Source organism: Ahaetulla prasina, chromosome 3 (genome assembly GCF_028640845.1).
Source record: "Ahaetulla prasina isolate Xishuangbanna chromosome 3, ASM2864084v1, whole genome shotgun sequence".
NCBI lineage: Eukaryota > Metazoa > Chordata > Lepidosauria > Squamata > Colubridae > Ahaetulla > Ahaetulla prasina.
The window spans coordinates 10,565,206-10,589,172 of NC_080541.1; positions in this window are offsets into that span (position 1 = coordinate 10,565,206).

Consider the following 23,967-nt stretch of genomic DNA (forward strand, 5'->3'; position numbering starts at 1 on the left):
TTACAACATGAAAGTTTTGCAGGAAAATTCCCTCTGAAAATTCCCACGTAAACATTGAGACAGAACCTCATAGAGAAGGTCTAAGGGGCGTGCATAAGAGCACAAAAGTGCCTACCGTTCCTGTCCTATTGTTCCCTTCATTATATCAAATTAACATAGTTGTTGCATACTTTTACTTATATATACTTTTTTTCCCCTCATGATGGGTTATTGTTTATGTTGATGATTATATATACTGTTGTGACAAAATGAAATTTTTAAAAAAAGGTCAATCAGTGTTGTTGTTGGTGATGATGATCATGATCATGATGTTGTTCTATGATTATTACAAGCCTGTCAATAAATTTAAGTTCAGATTAACCAAGGTTTGGAGCAGGGGTGAAATGCTGCCGGTTCGGACCGGATTGTGTGATCTGGTAGCGATGGGGGCAGGTAGTTCGAAGAACCGGTAGCAAAAATCCCTGGCTCCCCTCCACTGCCCACGCCTCACTGTTCCTCTTCTCTGTCCCTGAAACGCTCGGTGGTGATATAGCTGCAAACGGCCTTAAATGACTGCCGCGGCACTTCAAAGGGCCGCACTACAGCTGATCAGCGCTGTAGTATTTTTAAAGAAGGTAGACCGGGGCCTCTCAGTAAAAGGCAAGTGGTAGACCGGGGCCTCTATTTTTAAAGAAAGTAGACCGGGGCCTCCCAAGTTTTGTATACTTTATTATTTTTATTATTTATTATTATTGACCATGCCCATTCAGTCACCTGACCACCAAGCCACACCCACCAATTAAGCCATGCCCACAGAACCGGTAGGGAAAATTTTTAGATTTCACCCCTGGTTTGGAGGCAACAGAGTTCTCCTGGATGAGGTAACGGGCTGACACATTTTTTACATTTTATTCTTGGAATAAAATGGTATATACCATCAAGGCAAATTGATGGTAGATAAGAGCCAATGGAATTCGGGTGGGGGGGGGGCTGGAACTCTTGTGGGTGTGAAGGGACTCGAGAGTTATGATGCATTTGACCCCACCCTTAGGCTGAGCCTGGTCATCCCCTACATTCTCCACTCGGAAGACCTTTTATTTTATTTATTGTTATTTTATTTAGTTTGTCAAATATATACGAGAAAACATATATAAACATGGACATGAACACATGAACATGTATAAACATAAACATGAACACAGGAAATGAGTACGAATAAATAGGGACAGTAGGACGGGGATGGTAGGCATGCTAGTGTGCTTATGCACACCCCCTACAGACCTCTTAGGAATGGGGTGAGGTCCACAGTAGACAGTTTAAGTGTCGTGTCCCACTCCTAATCCGACGAACGAGTCAAGGAAGTCCATAACAAACTTGGCAACGAAGCCTCTGCAGCTTGCCAAGTTCCTTCAAGGTTTATCAGGACAGGCAGGAGTCCAAGTTGTGACTTCAGCGATAGGGTCCGATATCAGCAAACTAGATAAGACTTTGCTTGACTGAAGGTTGGAATGCCAAAAGCAGGTCCTCTATATAGGCTGTGGGATGTGGCTCCATGACTCAGCATTTATCCAGGCCTGCCCCACCCCTCCTTCTGCTGGCATCGCCTCTCAGATCTCCAGAAGCAAGGGTCCACCCACCCTGAATTGTTTTCAGCTGGATCTGCTGTCAGTGTCTGGAAAAGGGAGGGGTCAGAGGGAGTAGGCCCGGGTAATTCCACCACCTGGCTGGCTTCTTGCTCTGAAGGCTGAGCCAAAGGAACACACGCTGTATGAGTGAGGTTTATAGGGCTTCTCCTTTCACTCCTTGAATCCTCTCCGGGCATGGGGCCATAGGCCATTCATCTTCATTATCAGACTCTGAGTCTGATAAAAGGCCCGGTTGGAGACGGGAGGGGCCCAGCTGAGGAGAGGAGGGAGGACGAGTCACAACATTAAGGTTAACATTTTTGGAGTTTGAGGATGTAACAACAGAGTCAGGTAGTGCATTCCAGGCATTGACCACTTTGTTACTGAAGTCGCATTTTATGCAATCGAGTTTGGATCGGTTTACCTTAAGTTTGTATCTATTGTGTGCTCGTGTATTGTTGTGATTGAAGCTGACGTAGTCATTGACAGATTGTCAGCGTTCCAGAAAACCCTCTTTGCAGAAAAGACTCCGAAGCAAACATCTTTCAAAGTTCTTTTACTAGCATAGGTAAGCTGACACAGTTGGTGGAAATCCGAATCTGGGGATCTGGGTTCCTCCCTCAGTAATACAAACTCCAAAATCCCCACCCTCATGACCCCTCTGCTGATCACATGCTCCAATCCTCAACCGTCCCATCTCTACACTGGGCTCCAGATGCAAGCCCAGCCTGACCTTGACTGGCAGGAAGAATATTGTTATGTCTAATAATCCCTTGTACCACTACCCCCCCTCCCCTACTTTCCCACACAGGAGAAAGTGGCAGCGTGTGGAAGCCTTCAGCCTAGTCTGGCTTCCAAAGCTGACATAGATAGGACATTGTAGCAGACAATTTTGTGTACTATGCTTAGGCTTAGACCATAGGCGGCATAGGTCTATGTTGTCCAAGCCCAAAATTTCAAGCGTGGTGGCATAAGGTATTCTATTGTAAGCAGAGGAATGGCGTACTCTTCTCGTGGAATATTTTTGGACTCATTCAATTGTATTAATGTCCACTATACAGTGTGGATTCTAGACAGACGAGCTGTATTCAAGAACTGGTCTGGCAAAGGCCTTGTATGCCCTAGTTTGCAGTGCAATGTTACTGGAGAAGAATCTTCGCAAAATTAGGTTAACAACTCTTAATGCTTTTTTGGCAATGCTGTTACAGTGAGCTCTGGTGCTTAGATTGTTTGAGATGAGTACTCCTAGGTCCTTGACAGAGTGAGGGTCATCTATGAGGTCATTTCCACCCAATTTGTACTTGGTGTTCTGATTTTTGTTGCCAATGTGTAAGAAAGAGCATTTGTTGGTTGAGATTTGAAGTTGCACATATTCTGACACATAGTCAAGGTCACTTTGTAGGGCAGCAGTATTAGTGGTGTTAAATAGTTTTACGTCATCAGCAAAAAGGACACAGCTGTTTATAATATGATTGCAATGGTTATTTATGTAAAGTATAAAGAGTGTGGGTTCTAAAATGCTTCCTTGGGGGACACCGCTGTAAACTGGTGCAGGGTTTGATAGGGCGCTCCTTATTTTGAGTACTTGTTGCCTGTTTGACAAGAACGCAGCTATCCATTTGTTCAGGGATCCAGAAATGCCGTAAGAGCTTAGTTTTAACAGTAGTTTGTCCTGTACCACTGAATCAAAGGCTTTGCAGAAGTCTATGTAAATTGTGTCTACTGATTTACCCTAGTCTAGTTTTGTAGTCCAAATGTTTTTGCAGTGTAGGAGTTGCAGATTACAGGACAATTTTTTCCTGAAAAATTTATAAATAAAATATATTTATAAAATATATATTTATAAAAATAAAATATTTTTATAAAAACTTATCCAGAAGGTTGAAGGATGCAAACCAATGATCAGAAAATAACATGGTCACTTAGTTTTTGCTGTTAGAAGCAGCTAGACTGGGTGGGTGTCAGGCTCCAAAACCCAAGAAAGAAACGTTGAGTTTCTTCTAAGCAATTTCCTTGATTGTTCCTCACCTATAGACAGAATCTTGCCAAATTAAAACAAACTACTTGCCTTACTGAGGATATACACTGAGGTAAAACATATGAAGGGTTGCAGGAATTTGATATGGCCACTCTACAGAAGAAATAGATAATAGATAGATAGATAGATAGATAGATAGATAGATAGATAGATAGATAGATAGATAGATAGATAGATAGGGAAAGAGAGAGAGAGAGAGAGAGAGAGAGAGAGAGAGAGATGGTAGGTTGGATGGATAGATAGATAGATAGATAGATAGATAGATAGATAGATAGATAGATAGATAGATAGATAGATAGATAGATAGATAGATCAGCGGTTCTCAACCTGTGGGTCGGGACCCCGTTGGGGGTTGAATGACGATTTGCCAGGGGTTGCCTAAGACCATCGGAAATATGGGAAGTATACTCGCGATTCGAAGAATCGCACTCCAATGGTTGACTCCACAAGCTAGCTGCAGGCTCTTCAAATCGCTAGCCGAATTCGGCTTCAGGCGCAATGAATTAAAAAAGAGAGAAATCTTTGCTCTGATGTCTCCCTCTCAAGCCAGCTGCAATCACTCCCAATCGCTAGCCTAATCTGGCTTCAGGCGCGATAAACTTAATAGGGGAGGAGTCTCCGCTTTAATGCCTCCGTCCTCAAGGCAATCGCAAGCAGTTCAGATCGCTAGCCAATACAGCTTCAGGCGCGATAAATTCAAAATGAAAATAATTTTACAGTTGGGGTCACCACATCGTGGGGAATTGTATTAAAGGGGTCACCACATCGTGGGGAATTGTATTAAAGGGGTCGCAGCACTATAAAGGTTGAGAACCACTGAGATAAATAGATAGATGATAGATAGATAGACAGACAGACAGACACAGAGAGATAGAAAGACAGACAGAGAGACAAATGAGAGAGAGAGAGAGAGAAACAGAGATGATAGATAGATGATAGATAGATGATAGATAGATAGACAGAGACAGACTGGCAGACAAACAGCCGACATGATACTGAGAGAGAAAGAGATACAGACAGATAGACAGAAAGAAAGAAAGAAAGAAAGAGAAAGAAAGAGAGAAAGAGAGAGAGAAAGAGAGAGAGACAGATGGATAAAGTTATAGATATGCACAAATATATCCTTATACCCAAGCAGAAGATTTTTTCCGTAAAAAAGAGAAATGTTCTTTACTGAGTACTTGGAAGGTCCACATATTAAATCAGGGAGAGCAGGAAATAAACCTTGGCCCAATCCTCAAGACTTCCAAGTAGGAAATGAATGTCTCTCTTTCTGTCGCTGCTGATTATTCCAAACTCTCTTTCATTGCTGATTTAATCTGTGAATCTTTCTAAACAGCACTTACACAGAGGTTTATCTCGAAATACTTACGTACAGCAGTACTTAAATGAATGTTTTCTGCCTCTCAAGTACATATCTGAACCTACGTTTTGCCACATTCCAGCTGCCTAAAACCAGGTTGTAAATTTGAGAGAGAAGTGAAATCAATTGGAGAGATTTAGGCAATTCACGGAAGAATTTAAGACCGAATGCTTGGTTCCAGCCTATAGTTTAAATGTTTCGATTTATAAATGCACAAAATTGCTTACAAAAGAAAGTTAATTTTCAGGGGCGATATTATGCTGTGGGATGCAGTAGGCAAGAACAGACAGCATAGATACAACAGCATTTATTGACTTGAACTGAACAACAACAGGCAAATTCCTGTAATTTTATACTCTGGGCCTACACATCCTCAGCCAGTCATAATGCTTGAAAAAGCCCGCCCAAATTTGAATGTTCCAAGTTTCCCTCCAAAACAGCTGAAGATAACAGTTAAGGTCATCTAAAGCAACCTTGGCAACTTTAAGACTTGTGGCCTTCAACTCCTACCATAAGTAGAGATACCATAAGTAGGCCTTGACCCTAACACAGGACTGGATCTTGATAGAATAGAATAGAATAGAATTTTATTGGCCAAGTGTGATTGGACACACAAGGAATTTGTCTTGGTGCATATGCTCTCAGTGTACATAAAAGAAAAAATACGTTCATCAAGGTACAACATTTACAACACAATTGATGATCAATATATCAATATAAATCATAAGGATTGCCAGCAACAAGTTATAGTCATACAGTCATAAGTGGAAAGAGATTGGCGATGGGAACTATGAAACGATTAATAGTAGTGCAGATTCAGTAAATAGTCTGACAGTGTTGAGGGAATTATTTGTCTAGCAGAGTGATGGCCTTCGGGAAAAAACTGTTCTTGTGTCTAGTTGTTCTGGTGTGTAATGCTCTATAGCGTCGTTTTGAGGGTAGGAGTTGAAACAGTTTATGTCCAGGATGCGAGGGATCTGCAAATATTTTCACGGCCCTCTTCTTGATTCGTGCAGTATACAGGTCCTCAATGGAAGGCAATTGATTGTTCTACAGAGAACCACGACCCAAAAGCGTGTACAATCAGGATCCATTCTGAAGAGGGGTTTCAGGGTACAGGTAGTCCTCGATCTATGACCACAAATTGAGGTCATAGGTCGAGGACTACCTGTACCCTCCAACCCCTCTTCAGAATGGATCCTGATTGTACGTCTACAATTGATCCCAAAATTTCTGGTGCTGAAAGAGTGCAGAGAAGAGCAACAAAGATGATTAGGGGACCGGAGGCTAAAACATATGAAGAACGGTTTCAGGAACTCGGTATGTCTAGCTGAATAGAAAATAATGGCTAGGGCAGCAATGGCGAATCTTTTTGGCACCGAGTGCCAAACAGATCACATGGAAACATCGCATATGCATGTGTGTGCTCATCAGGGCCGCACTTTGGAAAAGTCGAACTTCTGGGTTCTAGCATGCATGCGCAGCCAATGATCAGCTGGCCAGCGTGCATTGCACCAGTTGGTTTTCAGCACTGCCATGTGTGCAAAAGGATCACACTCCAGAAAAGCCGAACTTCCGAGTTCTGGCGCATGCACAACTGAAAATCAGCTGGCTGGTGCACATGCGAACACTGGTTTTCGGCACTGTCGTACATATGAATGACAACCGATCATCGTGTGCACATGCATGCCAGAAACCTGGAAGAAAAAACATGCAAGGCCATATGTGCCAGGCGACATGACTTTGTGTGCCACTTTGGGCACCCATGCCATAGGGTGACATGAATAGTAGCGTTCCAATATTTGAGGGGCTGCCACAGAGAGGAAGGGGTCAAGCTATTTTCTGAAGCACCTGAAAGCCAGACAAGGAACAATGGATGGAAACTGAACAAGGAGAGATTCAACCTAGACATAAGGAGAAATTGAGAGCAATCAACCCATGGGACAGAAGTTGCCTCCGGAAGTTGTGGGAGCTTCATCACTGGATGCTTTCAAGAAGAGACTGATTGCCATCTGTCAGGAATGGTGTAGGGTCTCCTGCTTGGGTGGGGGTGGGGCATTGAATTAAATGGCCTACAACAGGGGTATCAAACTCGAGGCCTGCAGGCTGGATTCAGCCCACGGGGTGTTTAAGCCTGGCCTGGGGGCTGACCTGAAAATATCAAAGGACTGGCCCACAGTGCCTCTGCCAGCCAAAATAGATTGTGGTTGGGGGCACATGCCCATTTTTGGCCTCCCCGGCCTCCTGTGGTGCTCTGCCGGCCAAAAATGGACCGCGCTGAGGCTTTTTTTTTTTTTTAATTTACATTTATATCCCAGCCCTTCTCCGAAGACTCAGGGCGGCTTACAGTGTGTAAGGCAATAGTCTCATTCTATTTGTATATTTACAAAGTCAACTTATTGCCCCCCCAACAATCTGGGTCCTCATTTTACCTACCTTATAAAGGATGGAAGGCTGAGTCGACCTTGGGCCTGTTGGAATTCGAGCCTGCAGTAATTGCAGGCTGCTGTGTTTTAATAACAGGCTATCTTACAGCCTGAGCCACCACAGTTATATATACCTGTATATATAACTTTCTACTTCAAAGAACATTGGTTTGTGAAGGGTTCTGAGGTGATGAGGATCCAGACAGAAATTGGGAACGCTTCTTTAGAAGCAAGCAAAAAAAAATAAAAAATGCCTGGTTCATTTTTAACTTTCCTATAGTTCGGATCTGGCCTAAAAAAGATGCTTATGCTGCTCAACATATTGTTGAGGCTCCGTGAGCAAAACCTATCCTGAATGTCTAGACCAGGGGTGTCAAACACAATTTCATTGAGGGCTGCATCAGGGTTGTGTTTGACCTCAGGGAGCCAGGGTGGGCATGGCCAGCTTGACTTCACTCATGTCGGGGGCACCTGTGTTGGCCCGAGTGCTCTGCCAGTGAAAAAGGGCTCTTGAGTTCTGTTTTCAGCTGCGACGGCCTCCTCCAGCCCTCCGCCAGTGAAAACAGAGCTCGGGAGACTGGGCGCAGCCCCCTGACCTCCATTTTCAGCCACGATGGCCTCCTGCAGCCTTCTGCCAGTGAAAACGGAGCTCTGTTTTCGCTGGCAGAGGCACCGCGGACTGGTCCTTTGCTGTTTCCAGGGTGACTCCATGGACCAGATCCAGTGGTGAAATTCAAATTTTTTTTACTAATGGTTCTGTGGGCATGGTTTGGGGGTGTGGTGTGGTGTGGTGTGGTGTGGTTTGGTGGGCGTGGCTTGGTGAGCATGGCAGGGGAAGAATACTGCAAAATCTCCATTTCCACCCCACTCCAGGGAGAAGGATGCTGCAAAATCCCCATTCCTGGGGGAAGAATATTGCAAAATCCCCATTCCCAACCCAGTCTGGGGCCAGCCAGAGGTGGTATTTGCCGGTTCTCCAAACTACTCAAAATTTCCACTACTGGTTCTCCAGAACCTGTCAGAAGCTGCTGGATTTCACCCCTGGCCAGATCTAAGCACCCCACGGGCCTTAAGTTTGATACCCTTGGTCTAGATGGAAAAACAACAACAATAACAACAACAACAACAACAACAACAACAACAACAAGAAAAAGCTGCAGCCCAATGGCTGATTAAGGGATAGGAAGACTGAAGAAATCCTCCAGCCGCCATCCAATCCAAACTCCCAGTACCCTAATAATTCATATTCTGCAGAAAGCTGCAGGCTTGAAGGAGAAGGCTTTTCTTGACAGTAACCTGGCACTTGCAATGTTGGAATATAATCATTTTATGATTGCTGGGGCAAGACTCTTGATTGCTTAAGTAATGTGTTTCCTGTACGGGACAGAATAAAGGTATAAAGAGGTATAAATAAAGAGTTGCTTGGATTGATTGTTTCCTATTTAAATGAGGAACAAAGGCACAGCAGACCAAATGAAGAGGGAATCCTGTTTTCACTTCCTTTGAGTGCCTTGGAAAAGTACAAACCCAAGTAAGGCACTTGAACTTTCAACGGGAATTAGAAGGGAAGAGGCTTTTTAATGTAGTTTAATCCATGAGTGATGCTTTGGGGCTGGGTGTCTGATATGCCTCCTTTCAATACTCAAGAAAGAAAAAAAACCCGACTCCATTTTCATAGAGAAAGGTACTTTTACTGAGTATGAACTGAATGCAATCAAAAAAAGCAAGGCCTGAGGCAATAGGCGCAAAAATCACATGTTTATTTATTTTATTTATTTTTATTTATTTATTTTGTCACACAGTATATATAAGCATAAGCACAAAATAACTAAACAATACATAAGCATATATATAAGCATGAGTAGTGTTATGTCTGGCAAGGTCCTAGGGGCTAAGACACGCCTGAGCCTTGACAACAGCCAGGCGGTCCCTGATTGGCTAAGACGCGCCTGGAGGAAAAAAGCGGGAGTTTGGAAGTCCTGTCATTGGTTAAGCTCCTGAGGCAGCTAGTATATAAGGGCTGTCACCGGAGAGTTTTGGTTGTTGCTGTATACACGTTATCTTGTTGTTATCCACAGTTGAGTTAAATAAAGGTTGTGTTAATTACAACCTCTGTGCGTGACTCATTTGTACCCACTAGCTACCAATTTAATAAGTATATAATAACTATATTAATTGGATATAATGAAAGGAAACTATAGGACAGGAACGGTAGGCACGGTTGTGCTCTTATGCACGCCCCTTACAGACCTCTTAGGAATGGGGTGAGGTCAATAGTAGACAGTTTTTGGTTGAAGCTTCGGGGATTTTGGGAAGAGACCACAGAGTCTGGAAGTGCATTCCAGGCATTAACAACTCTGTTACTGAAGTCATATTTTCTGCAATCAAGATTGGAGCGGTTAACATTAAGCTTAAATCTATTGTGTGCTCGTGTATTGTTGCAATTGAAGCTGAAGTATGAACTGAATGCAATCAATGAAAAGCAAGGCCTGAGGCAATAGGTGCCAAAATCACATATAGGAAACGTCCCCAAAACCCTCCCACCCAAAGGTCCAGCCAGGACTGTCCAATCCACAATCCCCCCAGGAGTCATGTGGGGTGCAGCTTCAGATGGCCCCATCCTTCTGGTATACCCGGATGGTTGACCTTGACTGGTTTTCAGCACGCCTCCCAGCTACAGAGAAAACGTTGAGGGAAAAAATTCAGTATATCTAGTTTAATGAAAAGAAGGACTAGGGGAGACATGATAGCAGTGTTCCAATATCTCAGGGGCTGCCACAAAGAAGAGGAGTCAAGCTATTCTCCAAAGCACCTGAGGGAACAAGAAGGAATGGGTGGAAACTAATCAAGGAGAGAAGCAACTTAGAACTAAGGAGAAATTCTCTGACATTGAGAACAATTAATAAGTGGAACAACTTGCCTGCAGAAGTTGTAAATGCTACAACACTGGAAGTTTTTAAGAAGAAATTGGATAACCATTTGTCTGAAGTGGTGTAGGGTTTCCTGCCTGGGCAGGGAGTTGGACTAGAAGGCCTCCAAGGTCCCTTCCAACTCTGTTGTTGTTGTTGTTGTTGTTGTTGTTGTTGTTTTTATTATTATTACTCCCTGTTACAAGACATCTTCACCAGCTCGCTTCCCTCCCCCCAACAACCAAGACAGATCCCTCCTCCCCCCATTACCATGGCAGCTGTAGCAATCAATCAATATAGAAGCGGAGGCTGATTCAAAGGGTGGCAGGCATGGGCAATGAGTTGCCCATTGTGCCCCTTCGAGGAAAACTTGGTAAAACAAATTAGAGATCAAAGTCAATCACATATAAAAAGGTTGTATAATGCATTGACAGAAATAGATTCAGAAACGGAATTAGTTAAGGACCGTATGATAAAATGGGCACAAAATATACAGGTGTATACATTATACACCTATAATGATGGAAACTTGGGAGAAAATTTGGGTTAGACATGTTAAATTTACACAAGCACAAAATTTAAGAGAAAATTTTTACAAAATGTTTTATAGATGGCATTTAGATCCTAAAAAACTAGCGTATATGTATCCAAACTTGCAAGCTAAATGTTGGAGGTGTGATTGTGATGATGCTACTTATTATCATATATGGTGGACATGTAAAAAAATCAAATCATTTTGGATAAAAATTTGGTGGATTATGGAAAATATCTTGAAAAAGAAGATAAAGTTTACTCCGCAGTTGTTTTTACTGGGTATAATTATGGATTGTACGGCAATAGAGAGTAAACTGATTTTAAATTTAATATCAGCAGCTAGATTATTGGTAGCGCAATACTGGAAGAAGGAACAATTGCCTACTATTGATGAATGGACATTAAAAGTAGCAAACTCAGCAGAGATGGCAAAAATTTCAGCGTATTCGAAAGACTACTCACAAGAAAGATACATATTGGAATGAAGAAGATGGATTGATTATATTCAAAATAAGTATCAGACTAAGAAGTACCCAATAGCTTATGAATAAATAGAATGTAAGAATTGTATTTGTATTCTTTTTTATATATAAAAAGGGAGTTAAGGTTCCAAGGGAGGGAGGGGAGCCTATGGATAGTTAGTGTAGTCTAGCTTATGATTGTTAAATGTTATACCCTGTATTTTGCTCCGGGAAGTCCGGTGGGGGGATTGGGGAAAGGTGGGAGGGGGAGGGGGGAGAGGTTGAGGGAGGGATGGGAGAATTGGCAAAAATTTTGTAAAACTTTTTAATAAAAAAAAATGGGTGAGGAGATGTTGCTTCCCAAAAAAAACCCTTGCTAATTTGAAGTATTCTTGAAGAGTGTTTGGAAGTTCCATGGAGAGGGAGAGAGGAAGGAAGGAAGGAAGGAAGGAAGGAAGGAAGGAAGGAAGGAAGGAAGGAAGGAAGGAAGGAAGGAAGGAAGGAAGGAAGGAAGGAAGGAAGGAAACTTGAAGTGCGCTCCCTGCAATTTCATCCAATTTCAGTGGTTACACGGATGTCTACTCATTCTGAAAACTGAACCTCATGAGGAAGAGGAGGGGGAAGCTGCTGACTTTGCTACCTTGAAGGACTTCACCATGTTACCTGGGACCGGAGTTAAGGAAATCCAAAAACTTTTTCCAAAAACTTTTTCCAATAAAACTTTTTCCAAAAAGTCTACACTACTAACTAGAGCATACAAAACATTTGCCAGACCTATTCTTGAATACAGCTCATCCGTCTGGAACCCATACCACATCTCTGACATTAATACAAGCGAACACGTCCAGAAATATTTTACTAGAAGAGTTCTTCGCTCCTCCGAAAACAGCAAAATACCTTATACCACCAGGCTTGAAATCCTGGGATTAGAAAACTTACAACTCTGTCGACTTCGACATGACCTGTGTTTAACACACAAAATCATCTATTGCAATATCCTTCCTGTAAAAGACTACTTCAGCTTCAATCGCAATATTACAAGAGCAAAAAATAGATTCACGCTTAATGTCAACCGCTTCAAACTTAATTGCAGAAAATATGACTTCTGTAACAGAGTTGTTAATGCTTGGAACTCATTACCTGACTCCATAGTCTCTACTCAAAATCCCAAAATCTTCAACCAAAAACTCTCTACTATTGACCTCACCCCATTCCTAAGAGGACTATAAGGGGCGTGCATAAAGCACAAAAGTGCCTACCGTTCCTGTCCTATTGTTCCCTTCATTACATCAAATTAATATAGCTAATGCATATTCTTTACTTATATATATATATATATATATATATTTGTTTTCTGAGGTTTTCGCGGGTGTTTATATGTAGGTCTTTGGTTATTCGGGTTTTCTCCCGCGTAAAATTGGAAGTGTCTGATGCTTTCAAAGTCTCATTCGTCATCTTCAGGCTTCAGCTTCAGGTTTGGGAGCAATGTGTGATTGCAGCTGTTTCTTCCTTTTAACTGCTAGTGGGGTTTGAACTGATTGGGTGGGAGCTTGGCTGTGCTCTGATTGGATGGGGTTTTTGTGCTCTGATTGGCTGGGGTGTGTCCTGTTTGGTGGGGGCTTGGTTGTGCTCAAATTGGTCTGCAGGGGGATCTGAGCTGGTGAGCTGCACTGTTGCTGTTTGGCTTCGTGTTCGTGGTCGTGCTACATCTTCGTAGTGGGTGTCAGTCTGCTGCATGTATGGATTGGAGGGGTTTGAAATGGCTAATGTTGCAGCTGCGGTCTGGCTTCTGGTCCTTGGTCGTGCTTCCTGACAAGTGTGGGTTTGGGTGTGCTTTCTGGGTGGATGTGTGGTGGTGACATCCTGTGTGGACCTCGTGAGTGTGGGTCTGGTGTCATTCCTCGGATTAGAGACACGTTTGTCAATAAGGGCAGGTTTCCAAATGGCTGGTAGGCGGAGGTATCATCTCGTTTGTTCATGCTGTGTGGGCGTTTTCTATCTCGATGGCTTCTCTGATTATTCTGTTGTTAAAGTGTTCAGTTTTGGCGATAGTTCTGGTCTTTTTAAAGTCAATATCGTGTCCTGTGACTTTAAAGTGTTGGACCAGGAAGAAGTTAGTTCCTCTTTTTGAATGAGTTCTTGTGTTCTTCAATCGTGCACTTATTCTTCTGTTGGTTTGTCCAATGTATGTGGTGGGGCAGGCGGTGCATGGGATTTCATATACTCCTTGATTTTCTAACTCAATTTTGTCTTTGGGGTTTCTTAGGATGGTGGATATTTTTGGTTTGTGCAGAATGCTGTCTTGATGTTATGTTTGTGGAGGATCTTGCTGATTCTGTCTGTGGTGCCTTTTATATATGGGAGGAGGGCTGTGCCATTTTCTTGCTCTCTGTCTTGGGTTTTAGTGGGGGTTCTTTTGGATTAGTTTGGTAATCTTATTTCTGGAATCCATTGGATGTTAGTACGTTTGTGAGAGTGTGTAGTTCGGTTTTAGGTGTTGTTCATCAGCTAAGCATTTTGTTCTAGAGATGAGTGTCTTGGCTACGGAGTTGATCTGTGCTGGGTGGTGGTGTGAGAGTGCATGCAGATAGCGGTTTGTGTGTGTTTTCTTCTGGTAGATGGTGTGTCCTAGGGAGCCATTGGGTTTCTTGTAGACTAAGACATCTAGGAAGGAAGTTGGTTGTTAACTTCTGTTTCCATGGTGAACTGTATTTTGGGGTGTAGGCTATTGAGGTGTGTGAGGAAGTTTTCAAGTTTTTCTTTCCCGTGTGGCCAGATTATGAAGGTGTCGTCTACGTATCTGAGCCAGAGTTTGGGTTTGTGATCAGATTTTTCTAGTGCTTGGGTTTCAAAGTGTTCCATGTAGAGGTTGGCAATGACAGGTGAGAGGGTGATCCCATGGGTGCGCCTTCTATTTGTTTGTATTTTGTCCGTTATAGATGAAGTATGTGGTGGATAGGCAGTGGTTGGTCAGATCTAGGATGTGCTTGGGGGGGTTATATTTGTTTTGGATAGCTGTCAAGGCTTCTTTGATTGGCACTTGGGTGAAGAGGGATATGACATCAAAGCTCACGAGAAGGTCGCTGGGCTGTAAGGTTTGTTTCTTTATGATCTCTATGAACTGGAATGAGTTTTTTACGTGTGGGGCGATGGATTCTGCATAGGGCTGTAGTTACACAGAAATTTGGCTAGGTTTTGTAGAGGTGAGCCTATGGAGCTGACTATGGGTCTGAGTGGGGTTCCTTCTTTGTGTATCTTGGGAGGCCAGCTTAGGGCATCTGGATGATTTCTCTCTGGGAATGATTCTTTGTTGGATTTCTTCGCTGATGGGGAGGCTTTTATTTTGGATCTAGTGGTTTTCTAGGTAGGTGGTGGGGTCTGTTTTAGGGGCTTGTATGCAGGGTCTTGGAGTAGGTTGGTTAATTTGGTTTGGTAGTCAGATGTGTTCATAACCACCGTGGCGTTCCCCGTGTCTGCTGGTAGGATTATTATGCTGGTGTCTTTTTTCAGGTTAAGTAGTGCTGTCTGTTCCTCTTTGGGTAAGTTGCTTTTGGGTGGCTTGCTGCTGCAGAGGATGTTGGTGATTTCGAGTCTGATTTTGTTAGCCATCGGATTTTGGTCAGGCTGGTTTCAACTCCGCATATAATGGTCTCAGTGGGGATGTATTTGGGAGTGACTGCAAAGTTGAATCCTTTGGAAAGGACATCGGTTTCAGCTTTGGTGAGGATCCTATCTGAGATGTTATGCACTGTTTGTTTCATGTGCTGTGAGGGTGGAGGGTTTGTTTCTGGCGTTCTTGTAGTCTTCGGAGTTTGTTGGTGTGTGTGTCCGTCTTGAGGGTGGTCTGTGTTTCGCCTCCAGACCAGTTTGGATTTGTCCCAAAGTGCAGGGTGGATCTTGTTGCTGAGTTTGAGGTGAAGTGTGAGGAGATCTTTGTTGATTTGATCTAGGAGGAATCTTTGTGTGAAGTTCATTTCTGATTAAGGCCAATTCTGTTCTTTTTAGGATGCGTTTGGTGGCTGCAGAGTTGGAGTGGAATTTCAATTGGAAGGGGATTAAATTTTGATCTCGGCAGTTTCGTAGGAATGCAAGGTCACATAAAATGGAAGCTCTTTGGACTTCTAGTTTTTCATAGGTCCTGGTCAGATGGTGGATTTCCTCCCCGTAGAGGTGCAATATTTGTTTTCTGAGGTTTTCGGTGTTTATATAGGTCTTTGGTTGTTCGGGTTTTCTCCCGTGTAAAATTGGAAGTGTCTTGGCGACGTTTCGACGAAGTCTCATTCGTCATCTTCAGGCTTCAGCTTCGTGCTTCTGGGAGCAATGTGTGATCGCAGGTGTTTCTTCCTTTTAACTGGTAGTGGGGTTTGAACTGATTGGGTGGGAGCTTGGCTGTGCTCTGATTGGATGGGGTTTTCTGTGCTCTGATTGGCTGGGGTGTGTCCTGTTTGGTGGGGGCTTGGTTGTGCTCAAATTGGTCTGAGTTGCAGGGGGATTTGAGCTGGTGAGCTGCACTGCTACTGTTTGGCTTCGTGTTCGTGGTCGTGCTACATCTTCGTAGTGGGTGTCAGTCTGCTGCATGTATGGATTGGAGGGGTTTGAAATGGCTAATGTTGCAGCTGCGGTCTGGCTTCTGGTCCTTGGTCGTGCTTCCTGATCAGTGTGGGTTTGGGTGTGCTTTCTGGGTGGATGTGGTGGTGACATCCTGTGTGGACCTCGTGAGTGTGGGTCTGGTGTCATTCCTCGTGTTAGGGACACGTTTGTCAAAAAGGGAAGGTTTCCAAATGGCTGGTAGGCGGGAGGTATCATCTCGTTTGTTCATGCTGTGTGGGCGTATTTCTATCTCGATGGCTTCTCTGATTATTCTGTTGTTAAAGTGTTCAGTTTTGGCGATAGTTCTGGTCTTTTTAAAGTCAATATCGTGTCCTGTGACTTTAAAGTGTTGGACCAGGGAAGAAGTTGGTTCCTCTTTTTTGAATGAGTTCTTGTGTTCTTCAATGCGTGCACTTATTCTTCTGTTGGTTTGTCCAATGTATGTGGTGGGGCAGGCGGTGCATGGGATTTCGTATACTCCTTGATTTTCTAACTCAATTTTGTCTTTGGGGTTTCTTAGGATGGTGGATATTTTTTGGTTTGTGCAGAATGCTGTCTTGATGCCAACCTCTACATGGAACCTCTACATGCCAACCTCTACATGGAACCTCTACATGCCAACCTCTACATGGAACACTTTGAAACCCAAGCACTAGAAAAATCTGATCACAAACCCAAACTCTGGCTCAGATACGTAGACGACACCTTCATAATCTGGCCACACGGGAAAGAAAACTTGACTTCCTCACACACCTCAATAGCCTACACCCCAAAATACAGTTCACCATGGAAACAGAAGTTAACAACCAACTTCCTTCCTAGATGTCTTAGTCTACAAGAAACCCAATGGCTCCTAGGACACACCATCTACCAGAAGAAAACACACAAACCGCTATCTGCATGCACTCTCACACCACCACCCAGCACAGATCAACTCCGTAGCCAAGACACTCATCTCTAGAACAAAATGCTTAGCTGACGAACAACACCTAAAACCGAACTACACACTCACAAACGTATTTAACATCCAATGGATTCCAGAGAAATAAGATTACCAAACTAATCCAAAAGAACCCCCACTAAAACCCAAGACAGAGAGCAAGAAAATGGCACAGCCCTCCTCCCATATATAAAGGCACCACAGACAGAATCAGCAAGATCCTCCACAAACATAACATCAAGACAGCATTCTGCACAAACCAAAAATATCCACCATCCTAAGAAACCCCAAAGACAAAATTGAGTTAGAAAATCAAGGAGTAATGAACCATGCACCGCCTGCCCCACCACATACATTGGACAAACCAACAGAAGAATAAGTGCACGATTGAAGAACACAAGAACTCATTCAAAAAGAGGAACCAACTTCTTCCTGGTCCAACACTTTAAAGTCACAGGACAATATTGACTTTAAAAGACCAGAACTATCGCCAAAACTGAACACTTTAACAACAGAATAATCAGAGAAGATGACACAGCATGAAACGAGATGATACCTCCGCCTACCAGCCATTTGCCCTGTTTATTGACAAACATGTCCCTAACAGGAATGACACCAGACCCACACTCACGAGGTCCACACAGGATGTCACCACCACACATCCACCCAGAAAACCCACAGAAGCACCAGGATGAAGCAGTGCAACATTAGCCATTTCAAACCCCTCCAATCCATACATGCAGCAGACACCACAGGATGTAGCACGACCACGAACACGAAGCCAAACAGCAGTGCAGCTCACCAGCTCAAATCCCCTGCAACTCAGACTAATCTGAGCACAACCAAGCCCCCACCCAAACAGGACACACCCCAGCCAATCAGAGCACAAAAACCCCATCCAATCAGAGCACAGCCAGCTCCCACAATCAGTTCAAACCCCACTAGCAGTTAAAGGAAGAAACAGCTGCAATCACACATTGCTCCCAGAAGCACTGAAGCTGAAGCCTGAGAGAGAGACGGATGCAGAGATATAGATATAGATAGAATAGAATAGAATAGAATAGAATAGAATAGAATAGAATAGAATAGAATAGAATAGAATAGAATAGAATAGAATAGAATAGAATAGAATAGAATAGAATAGAATAGAATAGAATAGAATAGAATAGAATAGAATAGAATTTTATTGGCCAAGTGTGATTGGACACACAAGGAATTTGTCTTGGTGCATATGCTCTCAGTGTACATAAAAGAAAAGATACATATTGGAATGAAGAAGATGGATTGATTATATTCAAAATAAGTATCAGACTAAGAAGTATCAAATAGCTTATGAATGAATAGAATGTAAGAATTGTATTTGTATTCTTTTTGATGAGATTGTTTTGTTGTTGTTATTGTTGTTGTTTTAAAACAGATTAGAGAAGACTGGTTTCCCCCTTAGGAGTCATCTGCATTTCACAAAGAATAATTGTACCACTAACATTTATAATACCAAAGTTCTGTGACATATCATCAGGAGTAGCCATCATCGCTATGGTGCTCATAAGCCATCCAAAATTACTATTTTAAGTACACAGCAAGTAAAGGATATAATCAAAACATCACAAATACGCCCGCATGGTGATTGAGAAGTTAAATATTCTGGGACACCTATTGTCAATGTTCATTCTTGCACTCTGAAGAAAGGCCTGGCTTTAGGACAGCGGTCCTCAAACTTTTTAAACAGTGGGCCAATTCATGGTCCCTCAGACTGTTTGGGGTGGGTGCAGACAGGCTGTGTGGATGTGGCTAGATGTTCATGTGACTGTGTGGGCGTAGCCGATTTAGCAGTCCATTAAACAATACTCACAAATTAAACTTCCATTTTTTATGCTCCTGGGGGTGGAAAGCGGGTTAGTGAAGGGATGTGGCTGCGTGGGGTGTGTGTGAGAGACTTCTGTTTGTTTGTCTGTCTCTCTCTCTCTGTGTTGTGACCCAGGCCCCAGTAGGTAGTAGGAAACTCAGTCCGTGAAACAAACAAACTTTATTCGAAGTTTGTTTAGGCAAATTTCCAAAGGCCTTTCCTGGCAAATGTTCAGAAGTCACAAAAATACATGCAAGACATAGACGAAGCAACCAACACTGTTTTTCGGCAAAGCCCAAACGCCGTTGCTGGTCTGTTTTAAGCCTTATGGGAGGGGTCAATCATCTCTTGGCCCTATTCCTGAGTTGCCCTCTCTGCTTGAGCTGCTCTTGTCTTCTGGCAGCTCTTCTCATGTGTGCATTAGGAACAGGCTCCTCCTGTTCCTCTGCCTCACTACTATCAGTCTCTGGAGGCTCTGGAGTCCGCACCTCACTTCCCGATGGCCCTGGCCCCACCTCAGCCTCATCGCTGTCTGACTCCGTTGCCAGCTCCGCAGGCTGCTGGCAGACCACAACACTCTCTCTCTCTCTTTGTCTTGAGGCTAGAGAGCCTCCAGAATCACTCTGTTACCCAACGCATCCCATTTTTGGCCTCCTCAGCCTCCAGAAGGCAGGTGGGGGCCGGTGGATGGGTGGAGCAATGTGGCAGGGGCAGCCTCGTGGTCCCTCACAGGACAGATTAATGCCTTCGGCTGGCCACATCTGGCCCACGGGGCAGAGTTTGAGGATGCCTGCTTTAGAATAAGCCCTGGATAAGGCATTCCTGACAGGAAAAAAAGAAAAAGGATCATGGAAAATATGTTTATGCCATTCCCCTCCTATTTGGTATCATAAGCAGAATGAAAAGGAAAACATCTTTTCATGAAGAAAGATCCATGCTACACAAACAGGACCTAATTGGAAATGGTGAGGAGAGGAACTCATCATAACCTTGCCAGCAAAAAAAGTTGTGATTGGCAGAGAGACAAATCAGGTCAGGAATCTCATTGGCTGGCTGTGCACATCAATGTCAGAAAGTCTGTCACATTGTTCAGCCTGCCTCTGCATTTTATTTTATTTTATTTATTTATTTGTCACAACATCATATAAAAACATTATATAGTATATAAACACATATATGAGTAAATATTAGGAGGTATAAGCATATATATATATACATATATATATATATATGTATGTATTTATGTATGTATATGTATATATGTATGTATGTATGTATGTATGTATGTATGTATGTATGTATGTATATATATATATATATATATGTATATATCTATATACATATTTATATATATAGGTCTTTGGTTGTTGGGTTTTCTCCTGTAAAATTGGAAGTGTCTTGGCTGACGTTTCCGACGAAGTCTCATTCGTCATCTTCAGGCTTCAACCGTTAGCTTCTGGGAGCAATGTGTGATCGCAGCTGTTTCTTCCTTTTAACTGCTAGTGGGGTTTGAACTGATTGGGTGGGAGCTTGGCTGTGCTCTGATTGGATGGGGTTTTCTGTGCTCTGATTGGCTGGGGTGTGTCCTGTGTTGGTGGGGGCTTGGTTGTGCTCAGTCTAATCTGTGCTGCAGGGGATTTGAGCTGGTGAGCTGCACTGCTGCTGTTTGGCTTCGTGTTCGTGGTCGTGCTACATCTTCATAGTGGGTGTCAGTCTGCTGCATGTATGGATTGGAGGGGTGTGAAATGGCTAATGTTGCAGCTGCGGTCTGGCTTCTGGTCCTTGGTCGTGCTTCCTGATCAGTGTGGGTTTGGGTCTGCTTTCTGGGTGGATGTGTGGTGGTGACATCCTGTGTGGACCTCGTGAGTGTGGGTCTGGTGTCATTCCTCGTGTTAGGGACTCGTTTGTCAATAAGGGCAGGTTTCAAATGGCTGGTAGGCGGGAGGTATCATCTCGTTTGTTCATGCTGTGTGGGCGTTTTCTATCTCGATGGCTTCTCTGATTATTCTGTTGTTAAAGTGTTCAGTTTTGGCGATAGTTCTGGTCTTTTTAAAGTCAATATCGTGTCCTGTGACTTTAAAGTGTTGGACCAGGGAAGAAGTTGGTTCCTCTTTTTTGAATGAGTTCTTGTGTTCTTCAATGCGTGCACTTATTCTTCTGTTGGTTTGTCCAATGTATGTGGTGGGGCAGGCGGTGCATGGGATTTCATATACTCCTTGATTTTCTAACTCAATTTTGTCTTTGGGGTTTCTTAGGATGGTGGATATTTTTTGGTTTGTGCAGAATGCTGTCTTGATGTTATGTTTGTGGAGGATCTTGCTGATTCTGTCTGTGGTGCCTTTTATATATGGGAGGAGGGCTGTGCCATTTTCTTGCTCTCTGTCTTGGGTTTTAGTGGGGGGTTCTTCGCCCACACAGCATGAACAAACGAGATGATACCTCCCGCCTACCAGCCATTTGGAAACGAGTCCCTAACATGAGGAATGACACCAGACCCACACTCACAAGGTCCACACAGAATGTCACCACCACACATCCACCTAGAAAACAGAGCCAAACCCACACTGATCATGAGGAATACCTCCCGCCTACCAGCCATTTGGAAATCTGCCCTTATTGACAAACGAGTCCCTAACACGAGGAATGACACCAGACCCACACTCACGAGGTCCACACAGGATGTCACCACCACACATCCACCCAGAAAGCAGACCCAAACCCACACTGATCATGAAGCACGACCAAGGACCAGAAGCCAGACTGCAGCTGCAACATTAGCCATTTCAAACCCTCCAATCCATACATGCAGCAGACTGACACCCACTATGAAGATGTAGCATGACCACAAACACGAAGCCAAACAGCAGTGCAGCTCACCAGCTCAAATCCCCTGCAACTCAGACTAATCTGAGCACAACCAAGCCCCCACCCAAACAGGACACACCCCAGCCAATCAGAGCACAAAAACCCCATCCAATCAGAGCACAGCCAGCTCCCACCCAATCAGTTCAAACCCCACTAGCAGTTAAAAGGAAGAAACAGCTGCAATCACACATTGCTCCCAGAAGCATGAGCTGAAGCCTGAAGATGACGAATGAGACTTAAACGTCGCCAAGACACTTCCAATTTACACAGGAAAGAATAAAGACCATATACACACACACACACACACACACACACACACACACACACACACACCCCTTCTCTTGGGCCCCGCCTTAGAGCTTCCTGTTCCTGTGTAAGGGCAGGTATCTTGATTAGTTGTCAGACTCCCGTGGGGCCATGCAGGGGTAACTTTGTAGGTTGTCTTGAGTCCTAGGCTTGATTGAGTCTTGCTGGGTGATATTGTAATGAAGAGGGTTTTGGACAATTCCTATTATGGCTGAAGGCTAATCCTACCTTTGTTGGATCTTGGGTGAGGGTATTTGCTTATGAATAGCTATCTCTTTATCTCTTAAATGCTGACATCTGCTGTGGGCTATTGAGGAGGGTAGTGGCTATTAAGAGTGAGTCTGGTTCCTGCCTAAAAACAAAACATGTTTCTCCATTTCTCATCCAGGGAAATATAATATTCTGCCTTTTTAATATTTTCTAGAATAATATCATTTTTCTAAAAGGGTGGGTGCTAACTTTCTACAATAATAAAGGTGGGATAACATATCTCTTTTTTTTAAAAAGTACATCCTGCATAAATTGAACCAAATCTTACTCTATACCCGTTAAACAGGATAGCTTCAGCATGCAGTACTGATAATGCAGAGGCTCACAAGTCAAAGAATGTTTATGCAGCATCGACAAATCTAATTCCATACTATTATACCACAATGTCATTCTATCGTACTTGTGAATGTATTCTTATACAGTCTTTGTCGGAGATATGTCTGTAGGAGTTTCATTTACGTTTAATAACACGCTAATTTGGGGAACTTAGCAGACATTAGTTTTCTTTTCAAGGTGACAAAAATATTTAGCATTTTAAAAGTGAAATGTTTGAATCTTTATTACACAGCTTTGATTTTTTTTTTCCTCCAGTGTTTTGATTGATCATTACACCAGCTGTTCAAAATATACTTGGATCTTGGCTGCTGAGAATAAACCATGCAGGGGGAAAAAAATTCTCTAATGCTTCAAGTACTTGCTAACGATTTTTTATTTTATTTTTTTGGTAGAAGATTGTTTAAACTCTGCTGAAATATATCTGATGATCCTTTCATGTACACAGAATTACCTGTTAACGATAAATAGGACAAACAGACAGGCAGACAGGCCGGTAGGCAGGCAGAAATTACTTTTCTCTGTAATTACTTTTCTCCACATAAGTATTTCTGTTAAAAAGATTCAGAGACCCAATGTAAAAAAAAAACAGAGGCGATTTTCTTTTGGGTGCATACGGACATGTGAAAGAAATTTGACGATGGAAATCGTGAAGGAAGGTCTTTTGTGCAAAACAATGAAATGTTTTGTTCAAAACCATCCTCCCGAGAGAAACCCTAAAGGACCTGCCAGAATAACCTTCATTGTAGGCAGAAGTGACTGGCATTTACTTGTCTACAATCACTGATGCTCCTTAATGCGAACGCCATTCCCAAAGCTTTGTGCGCCACAATGCCTCCAAAGTGTCCCTGCTGAGTTTACAGTTTTTAATTTGACAGAAGGTCAAAATGATTGAAATGCAGGAGGACAGTCATAGATCACAGGCCTCATGTTGTTTGTTCGTCAGCTTATTACTTGATATATATGCCCCACATTTTTTTGTCCAGAAAGCACAATTAAGACAATTAATATTTTTTTTTTAAAAAAAAGCAACAGGTTATATACAAAGTTAAAAATATGGATTAAAAATTAGCAATATACTTTTTTAAAAACAACAACAAGAAGACATAACAAACACTAACATAAAACATATATTCCTTCTTTTTTTTAAAAAAAAAATAAAAAATAAAAATTAGCAATATAAATAATTCACCAAAATTATCAAGCAGTTCAAAGTCTGGTGAAAGAGACATGATTTCACACTTCCCACCTACCTCCCCCCCCACTCCAAATACCACAAAAATAGAAGTAACTCACGAAGAAATGAATTTCATAGTCTGAGGCCTATTGAGAAAGTTGCCTTTTCTTGCATTCTAAACAAAAAAAAAAAAGAGCTTCTGGCAACTGAAACATCTTGAAAAGTGTTTCTTCTCTCAATTTCAACAAGCTGAGTCACCCTTAACGAGAAAAGCAACCCCTTGGATATTCTGCTATTTGAAATTT